Below are 19,427 nucleotides of genomic sequence, written 5' to 3'. Positions count from 1 at the left end.
TTATGCTATGCAATGTAAACTCCAAAAGTTAATAAAACAAATCTTAAAGGTAACTTCAACACCCAGTCATCTGACTTTTTAAAAATAGTCACGTCATTTCTATGTCAATTAAATTGATTCACAAAGTCTGAAATCCATTGTTGTTGGGAATCAGATTAGTTAGTACTCCTCCCTGACACCATTCACTTCTTACTTCCTCCACCTTTGTTAATGCGAGTGTCTGAGTCTCAGTTACGCAGCTTTCATCACAGACCCAGGTGTCACCAAAGGTGTGGACTTTGACTTGATTACCCAATTTGAGTCAGACCCAAGTCACAGATTTGATGATTTGAGACTTGACTTGGTTGTGTTAGAAATATCTGTGACTTCACATGGACTTTAATAAAAAAGGACTTGTGACTTGACTTGGACTTGAACAGCTTTACTTGAAATGACCTAATATTCTAATTGGTCTACCCCAGCTGCCAACATGCCAAAGCTAGGGTACACCCTGAACAAGTTATCAGTCTGATGTAGGACTGAAAACCTCCAAGAAAGAAGTTTAACATTTATAGAAAGCTTTTGCTAAGTTTTTAAGTGTGTAGTGTTTTAAGGATTGCTCAAGTTTGACTTCTTGAAGACTCAAAATTAAAACATTGGACTTGGACTTGTTATTCTTATGACTCAACCTGAAACTGACAAGTCATAACTTGTGACTTTGAAAGTAATTAACTTGATCCCACTTTTGGGTCTCACTTTGTGAACATGAGCTGAAATTCTGCTTGTAGCGATGGATCCCCTATAGATCATAAAGATATTAGATGCCATTAATTTTAGAAAGTATTCATATTTTCTAAAGAGCCCATTTACTGAGATTGATCAGTCTGCACATGTTTCCTCTGGGCAATATATCATCATAGTGCCTTATAAATGTGATTATTTGAACCGCTGAGCAGCAGCACCAACAGAAACATGGTGGTCAAGTCACTTTCTCTTTATAAAAACTGAGAAATAAACAAGGCATGTGAATTTATAAATCCATACACTACCTCTTTCTTTACCTCTTAGCTTATTTGATTGCCAGTCAAAATATTTAAAAGTGTGATCTGTCGCAAACACCCCCTCCAATCAGTTGTTATAGCTGAAATACCTGAGGTTGCCACCCATAATCAATTATACACAGTGAAATGTCTGAAGGATTATGAAAAACAAAAATTCATCACTATAATTGTATTTTTCTTTTCTCTACCCCTTTTTACATACAAGTTAAATCTCACATGAAAACATTGAGCATAGACCGTGGTTATATTATACACTAAAAAACACAGTCTGTAGCTGGATAACATAAATAGAATCTAAAAAAATGCAACTTTTATATTAATAATATTCTGATGTGGAAAATGTTTGCAAATATAGAAGAACTACTAAAAATAACTTTTTCACTTGCATTTGCAGAAAGATATTTCTAATCTGTCATTGTTGGTCATCATTTGACTAAAAAACAATAATAATTATATATCTCTTCAAGTATTCCTATTTTATATAATTGGAACACCTGTATAAAAAGTGCACACTACTTGATATGTGTTAGTATTAAAACTACAGATTTAGTCTCATTACCTAAAAGTATAAGTTCATAAAACTGTTAAAATTACATTTTCAATTAAATTTTATTTATATTGCCCCAGTTCATGAAACATGTCATCTCAAGGCACTTTCCAAGTCAGAATCAATCATATTATACAGATTGGTCAAAAATTTCCTATATAAGGGAACCAGTTGATTGCTTCAAAGTCCCGACAAGCAGCATTCACTCCTGAAGAAGCGTAGAGCTACAGGGAGAGTCGTCTGCATTGTACATGGCTTTGCAGCAATCTCTCATACTGAGCAAGCATGAAGCGACACATAAAAGGTTTAGGTGCTGGTGTCCAGATTTTTAGCCACATGGGCTAAAATCACCAAGTTGAAGGACACAAAAAATAGATTTTTTAATTTAAAATGTAAACATAAATATTGTTAAATACACAAGAATAACTGACACAGCTGACAACCAATCAGAGCCAGGCTCCTGGATCCTGGCTCTGATTGGTTGTTTCTGATCGGGAGTCGTCCATTTCTGCAAATTGCAGGAGGACCACTTAGATGAGCCTGTGTAGCTTTGTTTTCATTTTCATTTAATTTCTTTTTTTCACACATTATCTGGTGAGCTGTTGTTCACCAGGCAAAAAGTTATATTTTGTTGGAACCCTTTTTCAATCAGTTTATCCTTGATCTGCAAAACAAAACAAAACAAAACAAAAACATTTGGGTTAGAAACAGTCAGTTCTGCCTCATAAACAGTAACGGATTAATAACACAATTAACAGGCATCTCTATGCTAACAATCATCTGTTGACATTCGACATTGGCAACCGTACTACATTTTTCTTAAGTGACAATTTCTGGAAACCCATGAACAGGTGCACAGAAAGTAAAAAATCCACAACATCAGATTTTAATTATTTGCAATAATCTCTGGGACATACTGACCGCTTTGAGGATTCGGTCTTTTTCGTCGTTCAGTGACAGCGTAGTCGGGATGTTCAGATTCAGAACAGCAAGAAAAGCTGGAAGGAGAAGAGATCAACAAGATCAGAATAGTTAACAGCAGCCATCTGCAATACTACTCCTTTCCCATCTATGCTTTCATACTCCAAGACAATTTGGTCTTGGAGGATCTGTACTTGTCAAAGGAACAATGGACACAATGACAGTGATTGAAGTCACAATAGGTTTTGTGAATACAACAGCAGAAACATGATTGAGATACACAAAACTGAAAGTTTGTAGATTTGAACCAGAGAGAATTAGACTTACTGTTCCGAACCGTCACAATAACACATCGAAGCTCAGACTGGTAAACAGATGTAGAGACACTGTGGGGATAATACAGCATAGAAGTTTTATTGTTAGACTCTGATGTAAAGTACCCTAAAATAATCAAACAAATCCTCCAAATCTGAAGTATTTTTGGATAAAAATATATTTTTCGAATAAATACAAAATTTAGAAAAAGTTTTCTTTTGGATCTTTTTTTAATCGCAATTGTTTCATTTTAATTTGTTTAGGGGTGACTGTAGCTCAGGAGGGAGGAGTTTGCCTGTTACTAGTGGGTTTCCAGTTCGTCCTGTTATCATTTAAAAACACCCAGTTGTGGTTCTCCCCGGTTCTTTATATGTAAATGAGGTCTTCTCTATTGCAGACCTCTATAGTAATAAAAATACTCCTGAAACAGAAACTATACTTTAACATATTTAATCTAAAAAGGCAGACAGCTTCATTACTGGACTCTCATACATAAAACAGTGTGAGATGGGTAAAATCTGGACGCAAAAGTGCCAACCCTATCACTTACATCAGCTTATAAGGATGGTAAATGGTTTCTACTTGTAAAGCTCTTCATCAAGTCCGATGGCCATACATCAGTGCCACCAGGCCCTCTGCCTACCGCCAAAGACCTCCTGCAGGATTGGTTGATTCTTCCCATGTTGTCTTTATGAAACATGTCACTGCTAGCCTGGCTCCAGCGATTTCCACGTGTCCATTCTGCACATAGATAACTGTGCATCGGTATATGCATGCCACATCTGTGAAGTCCTTGGCATCCATGGGTTATCTGCTGTGTCCCTGTTAACTGCTTTCTGCAGCTCCAGTCTCTGTGATTGCATAACCCTTAACATTATGTCCTTGGGCAAGACAATTCACCTGCTTTGTCTGCTGCCTGAGGTCAAAGGGGCTGGGTGGCGACAGATTGTCTGGCAGCCTCGCCTCTGTCAGTCTGCCCCAGGGCAGCTGTGGCTACTAACACAGTTCTCCACCATCAGGGTGTGAATGTAGTGTGAAGTGCCTTGGACTTGATAAAGCGCTGCACAATTACAGGCTATTCAGCTATTCACCATAGTTTTACCTGCTGAACAATAAACTAAACCAAAACCAAATTTGCTAAACTTTAAGTTAATAAGCAAAGTTGTCAAATTGGATCTGCAAATTCAAGGATCCAAAACATAAAAAAGGGTCATGTTTCTTATTAAAAGAGGGGTCTATTGATTTTTATTTTGTTAAACTAGAATCTTTTAGCATGTACTTAGCAACATTACATGTAAAACAGGCTATATACATGTATATAGCCTGTTTTACACAGGCTTATTGAGGTTTACAGAGTTCTTCGCTTGACAGATAATAACAGTTAACTTCATTTTTCATTGCAATGTTTGACATTTCAATGAAATATTTCCTGCATTTAATCCACCCCAGCGGGAACAATGGCCTGCGCTGTGCTGTGCCCAGGGAGCAATCTTGGGCATAGGGTCTTGCTCAGGGACCTACAGTGGCAGTCTGTAGGATTTGAACAGGGGAAGATGCAGCCTTCCAGAAAACAAGCAGCCTGCTCTAAAGCCACTAGGTCTCCAATTCTATGAAAAATTATCATAAGAAAATATTATTCTGAACTGATCTGCTTATGTCAGACGGATATTAAAACTTGTTTATCAATCTGAAACATGTAAAAAAAAAAAAAATCACAAAACGTCATATGCAGATGTCATCCAGAAGGGAAAACAATGTCTCTTCGTTTTATTCTGTGTTTAAAAACTACCTTTATTGTTATCAAATTAATAAAAATAAAAATCAGCTCGGACTAACAAGAGGAATGGTCAAATATTCCTCTCTTCCTGTATGCTCCAACCATTTGTATGCAATTTTCAGCAAGGGATTGTGCCACTGTAATACAATATTTTAAGACTTTTAGATTTTTTATCAATCACTTTTTTCTGTATACTTTGTACAACTATAAAAACGTTAATAAGGATCAAATACTGACTTTGCCTGGACGACAAAGCAGATGGGGTGGCTCTGTCCAGCCTCGCTTGCAGATGGTGTCCAGGTCAGTATAAAGTTTCCTGATTCATAAGTAGCCTTGGATACTTTGTACGGCCCGCTGTACAGGAGCTCAGTGATCCTTTGTCAAAGACAAAATGTACATGATTGTTATGTAATTCCAACTTTTTACCACCTAAAAACAAATCAGCTCTTTTCTCCAACATCTTAAAGTTAATATTCTGAACAGGAAAAAGGTGTTTTTTTTACGGTATTCTTTTCCTTTTTAAACTGGATCCTTTCTTTGTTTAAATATATACAAATACATACTTTCAAAACAAGCTTTAAAAGATTTAAGACAGAACCAAAATATTTTCTTCTACATTTATACCATATTTCTGTGTTTTATGCTACACTAAACATGAACAAACTACCAGAAACCTTCAAAAATATTTAAACGCTAAATTCTTTTACATCAAGGTTGTACCCCCCCCCCCCCCCACACACACACACACACACATGTTTAGTATTGCCATTGTCTATTCTATTTTAAAAAATGTGCCTTGCAAATAAACTTGCCTTCCCTTAATAAAACTGATGTTGTCTAATTCCAGCCTAAGTCAAATGTCCACAAAAACAACCCGTTTTAACAAGGAAGTACAGCGTGTACCCGCTTCTGTTTTGTTTCAACTGAATCTGATTTTCATATGTTTTGCGTTTCCTTACAGAGAATGAGCTGTCTGTACTCTGATGTTGATCTTCAAAGTCTGATTGACTGAACTGTAGAGCCGAGTTCCGTGTTCTGGAGTTGGAGTCAGAAACCTTGGCACCAGATAAGCACCTTCTGTGCAGGATGGTGCTGCAGGATCCACTGGAACAGACCAAGAAAGAAACAACCTCAGCCAGCCAAAATAATTTAAAGTATAAATAGTAAGTTTGTCTGTAAACTGTGTGCATATCCTTGGCAGAAGTTATGCTACAATGCCTTGTTTAAAAGATTAATCTGTGAACTTCTCGCGATTAATCTTTTGTTCAGAACTTTTAGGAAAGTTACGCCTGTAAAACCATTGCTTAATACTTATCAAATACTGTGCAAAATATTACCACCACATAACAATTTTCTTTATCTTTTAAATACTTTATATCCATATTGCATTGCATTGCAAGTTTTTTCCTAATAGCTACTTTTAGTCTTAGGATTCTTTGTGAATACAGGAACATTTCTTTTGTTTTTTGATTTTCCTTTATTTTTTACAGGTTTTGTTAATTTCCTGGATTGTGCTTTTCTTTTCTTTAGCTCTTACTTTTGTGCATTATTTTTTTAGTCTTTTTAAGTTTACTTTGTATTATTTTTTTCCTGTCAACCCTAACTCAGTTTCCTCCCTGACTTCTCTGCCCTCATCGGTCTCTGCTGCCCCTAATTTCCTGAGATTATTTTCCTGTCTTCTGTTTCATTGCTCCACTCTACATATATTATAAATAGTTACCTCTGTTGGTTTCTCTGCTCTTGCATGGACTTATGCCACCTTCCACTCTGATTCCTCTGTGCATGTGTTCCTGTGTTTCCTGCCTGATTTTCTGATAAAGAATATAATGTAAGTTTTCTTTGTTTATTATTAAACCTCTGGAAATGCCATGCTTTGCGCTTGTGTCCTCCTTGACCTCAACTAGGACACCATCATGGTCAATGGAGGATTGCCCTCACTAGATATATATATATATATAAAACTCACTTCAATGTCAGAGTAGCTTTTTCTGTCTGTAAACATAATAACCACGTGATCAGATTGTACCTTGAAAAACAAACTGGATGGGTATCATGCTGATTCTATCGCTTGTAGTTTTCTCAATGTTTGATCCATCAGTATGAGTCAGGTTGATTTCCTGTCTGGGAAAGTCCTCCATCACCATCTGGACTGCATACGAGCCTTTATTACTGCTTGAAGTTGCATTAAATGAGAGGATACAATTCTGCAAGAACACACACAACAATCTCTGGATAAACTGAATAATTTGTGCCATATTATAATTATGAGAAATTTTATAATACTAATAAAGTAGGTTATTGGACAAAAATGTAGTTGAAAGGTTAGTTTGTATTTATTTATGAGAGGTTCATTTTTATTAGTAGTGCTTCCCTCAGCTATAATAGAAAAATTTTATTGTGTGAGCTTGTTAGGAAATGAAGTGCATCTTCAAATTTGGTGTGACATTGTAATGAAGAGGTCTTGGTTACTGGCACTATTTTTACCATGATTATGTGTAGAGCACCTTTGTATTTAATTAAAAGCATTTTTACTAGCACTTTATTTAGCATTGCACTTTTATTTTATGTGGTGTTCACCTGTGAGGATAAAAGTTGTTGATTCTAGCAAATAAGATCCTGTTGATGTGACAAATTTTTCTCGTAAAAACAATTTGGTTGGGCTTGTATTGTTCATTTACAGGACAGTGGAGTGAGGAAGAGAACTACTAACTTCATTTTGAAAAATAAAAGAAACCCATTATAACAACAACAGCAATAATAATTATTAGAATGCAGATTATTTGCTTGTGCCTCTAACACACCAGTGTATGTAGCTTTTCATTTTCAGACTCATATAAACTATGGATTTGTCTAACATGAGATTAATATTTGTTACTTACAGAGGATAAGCTGAGAACAGGTGGAGGTGTGCAGGGTGAGTCACATTCACTCAACGATAAATCAGCATATCTGCATTTAACCTCGTCTCCATCTGGGTCGAAGGCCAACAGGTTAATATTTCTATCACAGTTTGAAGGAACTCTGAGGGAGCAAAAATATATAGAAATCCATTATTGTAGAGCATGACTATTTGTTGTCATCATATCAAAGATGTATTCTCCTCCTTTGATGATTTGTTGATCATATAAAAAATTATTCATAAAATTAATATTATTCACCATTTCCTTACAGAAACAAGGTCCTTGGTTCAAATCCCACCCTGATGACTAAAATATGCTTTACAAAAACTCACTTGTGTCACAGTTACAGTTTTATGGACATATTTAGATGGATTCAAGCTTATGTAATGCTGTACTAATTAAATTCCATAGGTTCTGCTAAAAAAAACAGAACAAAAAATCTGAAGACGATAAAATAGAGGTAATTTGAAATCAGTTTAAGATTTTCACACCTTTAAAACACAATTGTGTTGTCATTTTCTAAAACTAAAATTGTCAACATATTATCCAAATGACTGCAGGACTACCTCAGGCCAGGAAAGATGGTGGTCTGTGGTGATGAGTTGGGTTTGTTGGTGTCGGACCGGATCCTCAATTCAACGTCTGCCACAGCTCTCCAGGGGCCAATGCCATTTTTATTGTTGAACCAGGCACTACTGTTATACCTGGAATTTATGTTCCAAATTAGTTTAAAGTTGTAAACAAAGATCACTCATGTAATTATAATTTGTCTATGACTTGCTGTTTAATTGAGCAAATTAAGCATCTGAATATCTAATCTCTCCTCACACAGAGAATCAAAATAGTCAAATATTGTTTAAAACACTTTAATGTGGACTCACTCAAGCTGAAATGGAGAGTTGTTGGGAAGAGACCGAAATGTGATTTTCTCAGTCTGACACCAAGAACCAGTGACTTGTTCAATGTTGGTGTTTGAATGAATCACACTTTCAGTACCACAGTTTCCAGTGCAAGAAAATGAACCAGATTCACAGGTATTGAAGTTAAACTTAAAGCGAAGAATCACCTGTAGGTTTTTAAGAAGTAGTATCAGTTGTGATTGATTTTTTTAAAGAGTTAAACAAAATAATTTACAAATAATCTGTACTTACAGAAACTGATCCATCTGAAGTTTCCTTTGGGTAGTAGGTCACCATAGTGCCACGATAATGAGAGGCTTGTGAACCTCTGACGATCAGCAGCAGCAGCAGCAGAGAGAGCAACATGTTGAACAAGTCAAATTCTCTGCACTAAAACTGAGACACTAGAGACCAGGAGCATTTATACTACCAGAGACTTCCTCTCATCCACTCCCTCCTATTTTCTATTTATAGTCCTGGGTGTGGAAGATTTTCATGGTGGAGTTTAAACTTGAATGATAAAGATCAGAATAAAAAAAAAAAGAAAAAAATGATCTGATAAAAAAAAAATTAAATGCAGGAAGTGTAGTCAGCTCCAGTTCATCAATTTTCTGCTTCGATGCTAAATTTCCTCTTTTGAAATGTGACACTCATTCATAACCTTAATAAATTATTTTATTGCTGGCAGTTAATCTCTGTTCTCACCACTACAATGTAGCCTATTTAACACACAGCTTGTACGCAGCATATGAAGGCGTATGTTTTTTTAAATTTAATTTTCCTCATTTTCCCCCTCTAACTGCATCTTAATATTTTGTCTGCAGTAGATTCACAAATAAATCTTATTTCTAGCCACAGGTCGTGTCCCAAAGTGAAAAATGTGAATAGTATTTAACTTTAAGATGTCTTCTGCAAGAAAGGGGTTTTGTTTTATTTTCTCTCAAAATATGGGCTATTCTCATTTTTCCATTTAGCAGTGTACACAATGGTTTACAAAACCAAACATTAATTACTTCATCTTTATGAATTAGGTTATATGTACAATGCCACACTTTGCCTGAACATTTAATAAAGCCAAATAAATGTAAACAAATGACGCAAACATCAAATCCTTGTGTAAAGAGACAAAACTTGCAACATAAAGAAAAAGAGAGGACTGAAACAACTACGAAACAATTAATAATAATAATAATAACTTAAATTTATATAGCGCCTTTCAGGATACCCAAGGTCGCTTTACAAGAGTGGGAGTAGGGGGGTAGGGAAAGGGTGGGGGTTTAGGGAGGGTAGGCAAGAGAGAAAAGGTGTGTTTTGAGGTGCTTTTGGAACTGTGTCAGGGAAGTAAACTTCCCTGACACAGTTACTTTTTTTTTACTGAAACAGAGGCCTCCTCTCTCTCAGGTCCAGTAAAGCTGTCATTTATCAGGTAGAAAACAGAGATCTGAATAATGTTCTGAATGGCTTTGTGACTTTCTTAAAATACAACTGTAAAGACACAATTTCGTGTGTCACTGTTTTCTTTTTCAAATATAAAGACTGTTGTGAAGCATTTTGTGACATCCTGTCTGTGAAAATGTGTTTTACAGAAACATTTTACTTTTTTGTTAGGTACATGATTTCAGGGTTTCCACACACCTTTCATATAAAAACTCCAGTTCACTGAACAGGAACTCTGGATAAAGAAAGACAAAAAAACTAATTGAAATTTCCCAAACTTCACCACAATCACATTGGTTTCCTTTTCCTCAACAGCTGAATTTTGAATTTTTTTTTATAAGCACTTTTTGTATACCCATGTCTACATGTTTGATCAGTTGGTTTAAAGTTTAATGCAAATATAAGTTTGGCTGCCTTCATTTATTTACATTACTCCCTGCTGTGAGAAGGTGTTGTACAGGGTTAAAACAACAGATCAGTTGTAAAATATCAGTGAAGGCTCATTCACAAGGAACAGTCATGTGTTTGTCTATTTTAAATGTGTTTTGCTGATCCTGATTTGCATACTGGGATGAGGGTGTAGAGCTGAGCTCTGGTGATTGGACTAACTGAGCCACACTGGCTTGAAACTTAGACTTGTGCGTCCATCCAGTCAGTCCAGTTTTAACTGACTGTGCAGCAAGATGGTTCATTGACCTGAAGTGCACTCAAGAAGCCCTGAGAATTTTTGCATTTTTATCAGGTTCAAACGGCTCCTGTTATTATTGTTTTTTTTTTCCATTGACCTTAAAACTGTCTTAAAAACATCTACTGGTCAAAATTAAAGAGGCTCTGATCTCACTTACAGTCCAGAGGCAGTTGTAGTTTTTAATTATAATTAATTCATATTTTTCAGACCTCAACATCACAAATAACTATAATTATACCATGGTCTGGGTGAATACTCGATTCTTATTTGCTGCTGGGTGTTAAAAAGTGTTATAGGACACCTATAAAAGAAGTTCCGGTCAAGTAGCCTGATTGTTCTGAATTATTGCGTTGACACAAAGGTCGAGACAGTTGAAATAATACTTTCTAGGTTCTGTGGCCAGAGCTGGTTACCTTGTCAACATGTCACAACTAGAGACATTAAATAGTTTACTCAGCCGCTTCCTGTGGAAAAACATAGGCTTTTAACTGTGAATAAAAACACCCATCCATTTCCCAAACCTCTTAATCCCTCATGAGGTCACTGGTGCCTATCTCCAGCCGACACTGGGCAAGAGGCGGGGTACACCCTGGACAGGTCGCCAGCCTGTCACAGGGCAACACAGAGACAATCATCCATTCACACACACACCTAAGTGGGAAGCCAATTAACCTAACAGTCATGTTTTTGGACTGTGGGGGGAAGCCAGGGTACCCAGAGAGAACCCACACATGCACAGGGAGAACATGCAAATTCCATGCAGAAAGACCCAGGGTTGGATTTGAACCCAGAACCTTCTTGCTGCAAGGCACCAGCGCTACCCACTGTTCCACTGTGCAGCCCGATAAAACGTTAGAGTATTAATAATTGGTTTTACATTTCTTTGTGTCATTTATCAGAAATGATTGGCCTTTGCAGAAGCAACCGTTCACGCCCCTGCATTGTCCTTTAATTTCTGATGTGTGCCACAAAACCCTTCTGGATCTACTTATCCTCTCTGTCCTCCACCAAGGGACCATGCATATGCTCCTGTAAATGCGTTTTGAATAATACAGTGAATAAGCACAAAGCCCTCCCTCTCCATGATGACAAAAGTCTGCATGGTCTCACACATGTCCATGTTGACCCTGTCGAAGTATGAGATTCTTGTTGAGGACCAGGGGCCTGTTTCAGTAAGGAGGTTCAACCAACTCTGAGTTAAAACTTGAACTCTGAGTTGACTTAGCCTGAGATGGGAAACTCTGAGTTTTGGGTTTCAGAACAGCTGAAATGAGTTAGTTCAATCAACTCTGAGTTGACTGACTCTGAGTTAAGCGTGTGCACCACAACAATAAAAAGCCATTATCAATAGAGCGCAGATATTACGAGTCACCATGGCAACAGCGTCAGACAAAAAAAGGTGTGCATATTTCTCACCAGCAAAACTGGATGTGCTTATGCAAGCATATGCAGAATTTGAACATGTATTTAAAAAAAAAAAGCAACACGGCTGCAGCGGCGAAGGAGAGAGAGTTAGCTTGGGTGAAAATAGCTGCTCGAGTCAATGCGTAAGTTTACATTTTAATTACTTTTATACAGTGTTGGGTGTAATGAATTAAGTTACTAAGTCATCTAAATACTGTAATTAAATTAAAGACTATAAAACAATAGTGGATTTAATATCAAATTTTAAAAGGTATATTTTTAATTTAACTTTCTTCCTCTAGTTACACACTTTGGTCAATTTAAGATTAATTCATGCAATTGAATATTGTTTATTTGAAAGCATTAGAAGTGCAGTTTCTTGTCTCTCCTTGTATTGTTCAAGTGGTTGAGGTTGATTTGGGATTTAGAAAGTAATTAATAAGTAAGTAAAACAAATTAGTAAGTAGACCAATACTTTCTAGAGACAGTAATTATTAATCTAATTAGACTTGTTGAAGATAAAATTTGTAGACAGTAATTAAGAACTATTTTAGAGTAACTTACCCAACTGTTATAATATCAGAGGTGAAACTGGAAGAACAGTATTTTATTAAACGTAATTTAATTTTCATGGATAGGTGCAATCCTGCAGGCATCAAAAGAACATGGCAGCAGCTAAAAATGAAATATAAAAACTTACTTCAAGCAGGTAAGCCTTGAGCACACCATAGGAGTAGAGTAGCTACCTGGCTTTACAAACATTTGACATATTAAATGACTAAATGGCATTCAGTGTCTAGCAGTGCAGCAGCATTTTTGACATAGGTCTAAATGTTCATTCTCATTTGACTTCTACTCAGCCAACAGACAGAAGGCAGAGGCTCGTAAAACAGGGGGAGGACCTGCACCACCACCCCTGACAAATGCAGAAGAGATGGCCCTGAGCCTAAATGCTGGAAGGCCAATGGCTGAGGGAATTCCTGGAGGGACTTCATCAGAGCCAGTCACTCCAGAAGGTTTAAGTTCCTTCATAACATGTAAGAGGTCTACCTACAGTGTTATTTTTTATATATATAGACTAAATGTGATATTTCCATTTATATTACTTTGGGTTGGGTTTTTTGTTGGTCCCAACAGATTTGGATGGTAATATCTGCCTCTTGGAGCCTCCTGTCCCAACAGTACCCCATACAGTTGTCAGTAGCCTACTCCAAACACCATCAATTATGACAAATCACTGCATGAAAAGTGAGATTTTCGTCCCCGTAAACGACCGCAGATCTCCCTCATTTTCGGGAGTTGACGACAATTTGCAACCCGCGCTTGTCGCCGTTTGTCAGTGCCACAAATTGTCGGAACCGGACAATGACATATGTGGAGAGCTTTCAGCTGTACTAATGGCCCTAATTAGCATATGAATGCAGCGAAACCGCGCGGCCGGCCAGGCCTGGCCTGAATAACCTTACTCAGTATTGGATGAAACCGCTACTTTCAAACAAGTAAAATCACTTGTGATTGGCAGCAAAACCACACTTGGCCAGGCCAGGCTTGAATGTTCTCTCTCTCTCTCTCTCTCTCTCTCTCTCTCTCTCTCTCTCTCTCTCTCTCTCTCTCTCTCTCTCTCTCTCTCTCTCTCTCTCTCTCTCTCTCTCTCATAATATATATATATATATTATGCTGTATATTCATGTTATCCTATGTAGGCTACTACACTATTATTAGGCTACTATCGAGGACATGAATGAATTTATAGAGGAAATTAACATTTGCCAGGAAGATGTTTATGCAAAGAAAGAGCTTTATTAAAACAAACACAACTATATACAATGCGAGAATCTGCCCACACATGGCAGGGGATTATCCAAAAACTACAACTCCGTGAACTGTCCGTTTGCCTCCTTGGGGTTGTAGGTAACTGGCGGCGTTCTTTCCGAGACAGGTCCGTTGTGCAGATGCCTATGTGCATGGCTCTGTACTTCGGCGTCGCCTCTAACCGGGACTGCAGCTTCACACAGAGTTCAGAGAGATCCAGCCTACGAAATGACGACGGCCGTACAATCCATCCAGAGACCCCGCCAACGACGTCATCTTCTTCGTCAGACATGAGGTCTACGGTGGCAGACTTACAGAGTTCCACCTCGTCATCCGCTAGCACACTCTGTCTCGATTCCAGCAGCTGTAAAAAAACAAATGAATCAGTACTGTGCGATGGGATGCACTCCATATGGACACAACACATCTAACAATGCACCTGAAAAATAGTCACCAAATAAAGTCTTACCTTCTTTCTTCTCGCTCGACTCCGAGCTGAACCGCAGCTTCCGCCCGCAATGAGTTTTCTGGCTGTGTACCGTCTGGAAAACAATTAAATGAGAGTGGTATGAATAAAAATCCAACGCAAGTCACAGTAACACTAAACAAGGAAGGAGAAGCAGTAAAAACAAGTCACTTACACACAATGTCGTCTTTATCAACATTGTGTAAATCTGGACTTGCAGATATTGCTCCGAGCAAATAGGAGGTCACCGTCTTGCTCCAATTCATAGCGCCTGCAATTTGTCTCCGAGTTGTGAAGATTGCAGTACTCCTTCCTGTAACAAAAAATACACTTTAATAAAGCTTGTTCTTTTGCAAGGCTACTAGGCTATTCTTAGCGTTGGTTTTAGGCTAGGCTACTTTTAGCTTAGCTAGCATTCACTGAACATATTCTTACCGCAAGCTTGGGATTGTGCACCCGTCTTCTCTTCTTGGAGTAAGTCTCTCCCGCACAGTTGTTCGACTGCAGAGCCGCCAACTTGTCCTCTATGGACAGCAACCTGGAGTTTACCGAATTCTGCAGTTGAGTGAACCGCTCATTCATATCGGCAGTATGTTGTACAAGACAGTCCACTTCTTCTTTCGGTTTTTATGGCGGTTGGCAACTTACTTTAATGGTGCATTACCGCCACCAACTGGACTGGAGTATGGTACTGGAGTCTAACCTTTCCTAATTGCAAACAAATAAAACAAACAAACAAACAAACAAACATAAGGAAACAAACCAATAAAAACAAAACAAAACAAACAAAAAGATCATACTAAATTCTTTTAATTAGTCCTGTATTCCTCAGGAAGCCAATTACATAGTTTAAACTCATTTCCCCTGTGTTTCTTTGCAGAATTTCTTCTAAGTTTAGCCTCATCTGTTCTCCTTGTAATTGTAAGACTAGTCTTTGTCTTTCTTCCTGATATTTATTACAGTGTACAATAACATGCTCTATAGTCTCTGGACTACCACAGAATTCAGTTGCCATCAGCATGCTTTTTCATTATTAATAAAGGGGCAAAGTCACGTGTCTGACGAGGCAAAGTCAGACACGGGCATTGCGGTGGGCGACCCCGGCGCTGAAAGTAGCAAAGTCTGAAGTGGCCAGTGGTGGAAAAGTACCCTAGAAGACAAGCAGCTATCGACTAAGGGTGAAGCAGGGCCACAGGACACAGGTGTTCCTGGACTACAGGCAACGGAGGTCGCAGGACTAGAGGCTACAGGGGTCACAGGACTAGAGGCAACAGAGGTCACAAGACTAGAGGCTACAGAGGTCACAAGACTAGAGACTACAGAGGTCCCAGGACTAGAGACTACAGAGGTCACTGGGACTAGAGGCTACTGAGGTCACGGAACTAGAGGCTGCGGAGGCCACGGGGCTACAGGCTACAGAGACCACTGGGCTACAAGCTACAGAGACCACGGGGCTCCAAGCTACTGAGACCACAGGGCTACAAGCTACAGAGACCACAGGGCTACAGGCTTCAGGAGACCCCAGGCTACAGGCTTCAGGAGACCCCGGGCTACAGGCTTCAGGAGGCCCCGGACTACAGGCTTCAGGAAGCCCCGGGCTACAGGCTTCAGGAGGCGCCGGGCTACAGGTTTCAGGAGGCGCCGGGCTACAGGCTACAGGAAACGCTGAGCTACCGGCTACAGGAAACGCCTGGCTACAGGCTACAGGAAACGCCTGGCTACAGGTTACAGGAGACGCCTGGCTACAGGTTACAGGAGACGCCTGGCTACAGGTTACAGGAAGCAGTGGATCCCCCAGGGTCCCAGCATCTCTGATAGGCAGTGGACCCTCCTGGGTCCCCACATCTTTGACAGGTGGTGGACCCACCTGGGTCCCCGCGTCGATGGTGGACGGAGGACCCGCCTGGATCACCCCGTCGGACACCGAAATGGCGTGCTCAGTACCCGTGTCGGACGCCGGGCTGGCGTGCACTGCACCCGCGTCGGACGGCAGACTGGCGTGCTCATCACCCATGTAGGACACTGGACTGGGAACTGGGTCCTTGGCTGTGGGCTGAGCAGGTTCAGAGTCCTTGGCTGTGGTCTGAGCAGGAACGGAGTCTTTTGGCTGTGATTGAGCAGGATCTGGGTTTTTGGCTGCGAGCTGAGCAGGATCTGGGTCTTTGGCTGCGTGCTGAGCAGGATCTGGGTCTTTGGCTGCGTGCTGAGCAGGATCTGGGTCTTTGGCTGCGAGCTGAGCAGGAAACTCCCTATCCCCATAAAAGAAATCCCACAACTGGTTTTCATGGATCCGGGGTGCTCTAGCTGGACTCTCCCGAGTAGCGGCAGCAACTGTATCCAGCTGACTCACCAGGGGAAGAGAGGTGACGAGAGGTGACGAGACGGCTTCTGCTCTGGCTCGCTGGGGCAGCCGCAACGCCGTCGGACTGACTCACCAGGGGCGTGGAGGTGACGTCAGCTCCAGGCAGAGGGATTGCAGCAGTGCTAACCAACTTAGCCTTAGGTTGAGCAGTGGCCGTGTTCCGGCATTGACGAGCCCGCCGTCTGCGTCGAGAGGAGCCGGGCGGTGAGAGAGTGGCTGCAGCTGACGATGAGGAAGTGGGAACAGCATCGGCAGGAGCAGTAGCAGCGGCAGGAGTGAGATGAACTGAGTCTGGATCCGTGGCGGGAGCTGAGGCGGATTTGGCAGCGGCAACGGTGCAAGCAGCAGAAGTGGAGGAGGCAGCAGCGGCGGAGAACGAGGGTCTGGGAGGAGGCGTCCTGCCGAAGAGTTGAGCAATGGCAGCCTTGTTGTTCCACTCGAGCTCCTCCATCAGCCCCGTCTCTTCGAAAAGAGTCTGGGCAATGAGTTGCTCTGCTCCGCTGTTGCCCGAGAGCTGAGCAACATCTCTCTCGCCAGTTCCTGAATGGAGGCTCTGTGTGGGTGTCGGGTTCATGAGGTCGGTTCGTTCTGTCATGTTTAGTTATTGAACCAAAACACAACCACAACAGAGTTAAGTTTTAACAGTTTATTCAAATTTGTGGATAGTGGAGGAAGGAACCAAGAGTCCTGTACTGAGCTGAAGCAGTAGGATGGTGAAGGCAGGAACTGGCAAGCAGGTTGGAACCAGAGCATGGAGGCAGCAGAACCAGAAGCACAGCAGAATGGAGACTTGGAACCAGGTTGGACTCACAGCACGACAGAATGAAGACTTGAAACCAGAACTGAGTTTCAAAGAATCTGCTCGGATGTAAGAGCACGGCCGCGATGGTTGATGTTTCTGATGTACGGATGGATGAGATTATGGATGTATCTTATTGACTGTAAAGAAAAACGGTAACGCTCAAATAAAAATGGATAGGGATATGACAAAAAATCCACTCTGGGCCTCAAAATCCTTTCCCGACGTAAATGTAACTCCCTACGAAGTAATACAGCCTCTTCGTCAACAGGATCATCCATAAATGGACATGCCATTTCATTCCCTTTGATTCGCTCTGCGTGACTGAAATGTGCGCAATGAATATGTCCCCAAAGAATCGATGAGGTGTTTAAACACCACTTCCTCTTTAAAAAAGGGGAGGAGACCAAAATAAACTCTGGGTTTTCTGAAGAAAACCTGCTCCCGACCAGGTTAGGTTCACAGAGTAAATTGCCATGGTAACTGACTCTGAGTATAAGTTACCTCTCTTTTAGAAACGGGCTTGACTTACTCTGCTTTCTCAGGTTTAACTTACCTCCCTTTCTGAAACAGAAAACCCAGAGTTTCCCTCATTTCAGGGTTAACATACTCAGAGTTTTCACTTAACCCCCTTTCTGAAACAGGCCCAAGGTGTGCAGTGAAGGTGGCAGAGACATCAGAAGGTAGGTAAGTGATTTTAATTCAATTCAATTTTATTTATATAGCGCCAATTCATGAAACATGTCATCTCAAGGCACTTTACAAAGTCAAAATCAATCATAATATACAGATTGGTCAAAAATGTCCTATATAAGGGAACCAGTTGATTGCTTCAAAGTCCCGACAAGCAGCATTCACTCCTGGAGAAGCGTAAAGCGTGGAGAAGGAACCTTATTTTCCCTTTTAATCCAAAGGGAACATAAGGTAGGTTACAAACTGAGACAGAAAACAAACTAGAGAGACGAACTGACTGAGTATAAACTGACTGGGAACTGAATGGTAATCAACTGACGATCCAGCGAAGACTAAACAGAAACCCAGAACTTAAATACACAGAGGATAATTGAAAACTAAAAACTGGACACAGGTGTGGGATAATCAAGGTAAAAGAACAATGAATGAATGAAAACACAATAAACAGAACAAATGCACGATCCCAAGGATAAAACTCATACATAAATAATCACAAATGCCTAGGGATCGTGACAGACCCTGCAGATTATTTGTTTGGATTCACTGTCCATGGCAGTATGGGTAAACAGAATTCAGAACTGTCCATGCAACTATCTCATTTGAACATAAATAAAAAAGTGTATAAAAAAGTTATAAAAACTTATAACATTGTCCCAAATTGGTGATTTTATGCTGATCAAACTGCATGAAAAAAACACTGTGCAACATGTATGTCCAGCACTTCACATCTTACAAATACAATCCTCAGGTAAAATATTATATACTTTATTCCACCCGTTTATGTTTATATTCAGCTTTTCTAAGTTTTTAGTTTTTGGTCTTAGTATCAATATCTGCCATGCCAATACTATCTCTTGGGAATAAATACATTTAGGCTACGTTCACACTGCAGGGCAATGCGACCGAAATCAGATTTTTTTCACAACAGTGTGAACGACCTCATTCCGATCTATTCATCCCCCAAAAGCTCCAGTTTTAGTATCAATATGCATCAATGTGTTAGTGTGTTTAATTCATCCAGGGCTGCAACAAACCCTTTTGTCTTGAGCTGGGTGATGACTGTGGCTCACCTGAGTGAAGTTGCCCCCCCCCCCCCCCCACTCTCTTCAAATCAGATGAAATTGGTGTCAAACGTTTGTGCTACGTTTGTGCTGGTTTGTGCAGCAAAAAATTTCGTTTGTACCGCTATCATTTTAAAGATATAAACAAATGTTTTAGAGGTCATCAAAGGTCAACCAGCCCCCCCACCTTCTTCAAATTAGACGAAATTGATGTCAATCAACTCGACTCCGTTTGTGCTGGTTTGTGAAGCAAAAATTTTCGTTTGTGCTGCTTTCGTTTTGAAGATATTAATAAAAAGGTAAAGG

The 19,427-nt window shown here is 40.0% G+C and overlaps 1 long non-coding RNA gene across 1 annotated transcript; it reads right to left on the bottom strand.

Moving 5' to 3' along the window:
* Positions 1–2,169: 2,169 nt before the first annotated feature.
* LOC105922852 lies at positions 2,170–2,889 on the bottom strand. The gene is made up of 3 exons (XR_002427715.2): positions 2,836–2,889; positions 2,509–2,585; positions 2,170–2,251 (listed from the first exon to the last, which is right to left on the bottom strand). It is a non-coding gene; the product is annotated as an uncharacterized LOC105922852 (long non-coding RNA).
* Between the last annotated feature and the right edge of the window lie 16,538 nt (positions 2,890–19,427).

This window comes from Fundulus heteroclitus, unplaced genomic scaffold (genome assembly GCF_011125445.2).
Source record: "Fundulus heteroclitus isolate FHET01 unplaced genomic scaffold, MU-UCD_Fhet_4.1 scaffold_130, whole genome shotgun sequence".
Lineage (NCBI taxonomy): Eukaryota > Metazoa > Chordata > Actinopteri > Cyprinodontiformes > Fundulidae > Fundulus > Fundulus heteroclitus.
This window is presented reverse-complemented; position numbering and strand designations above follow the sequence as displayed.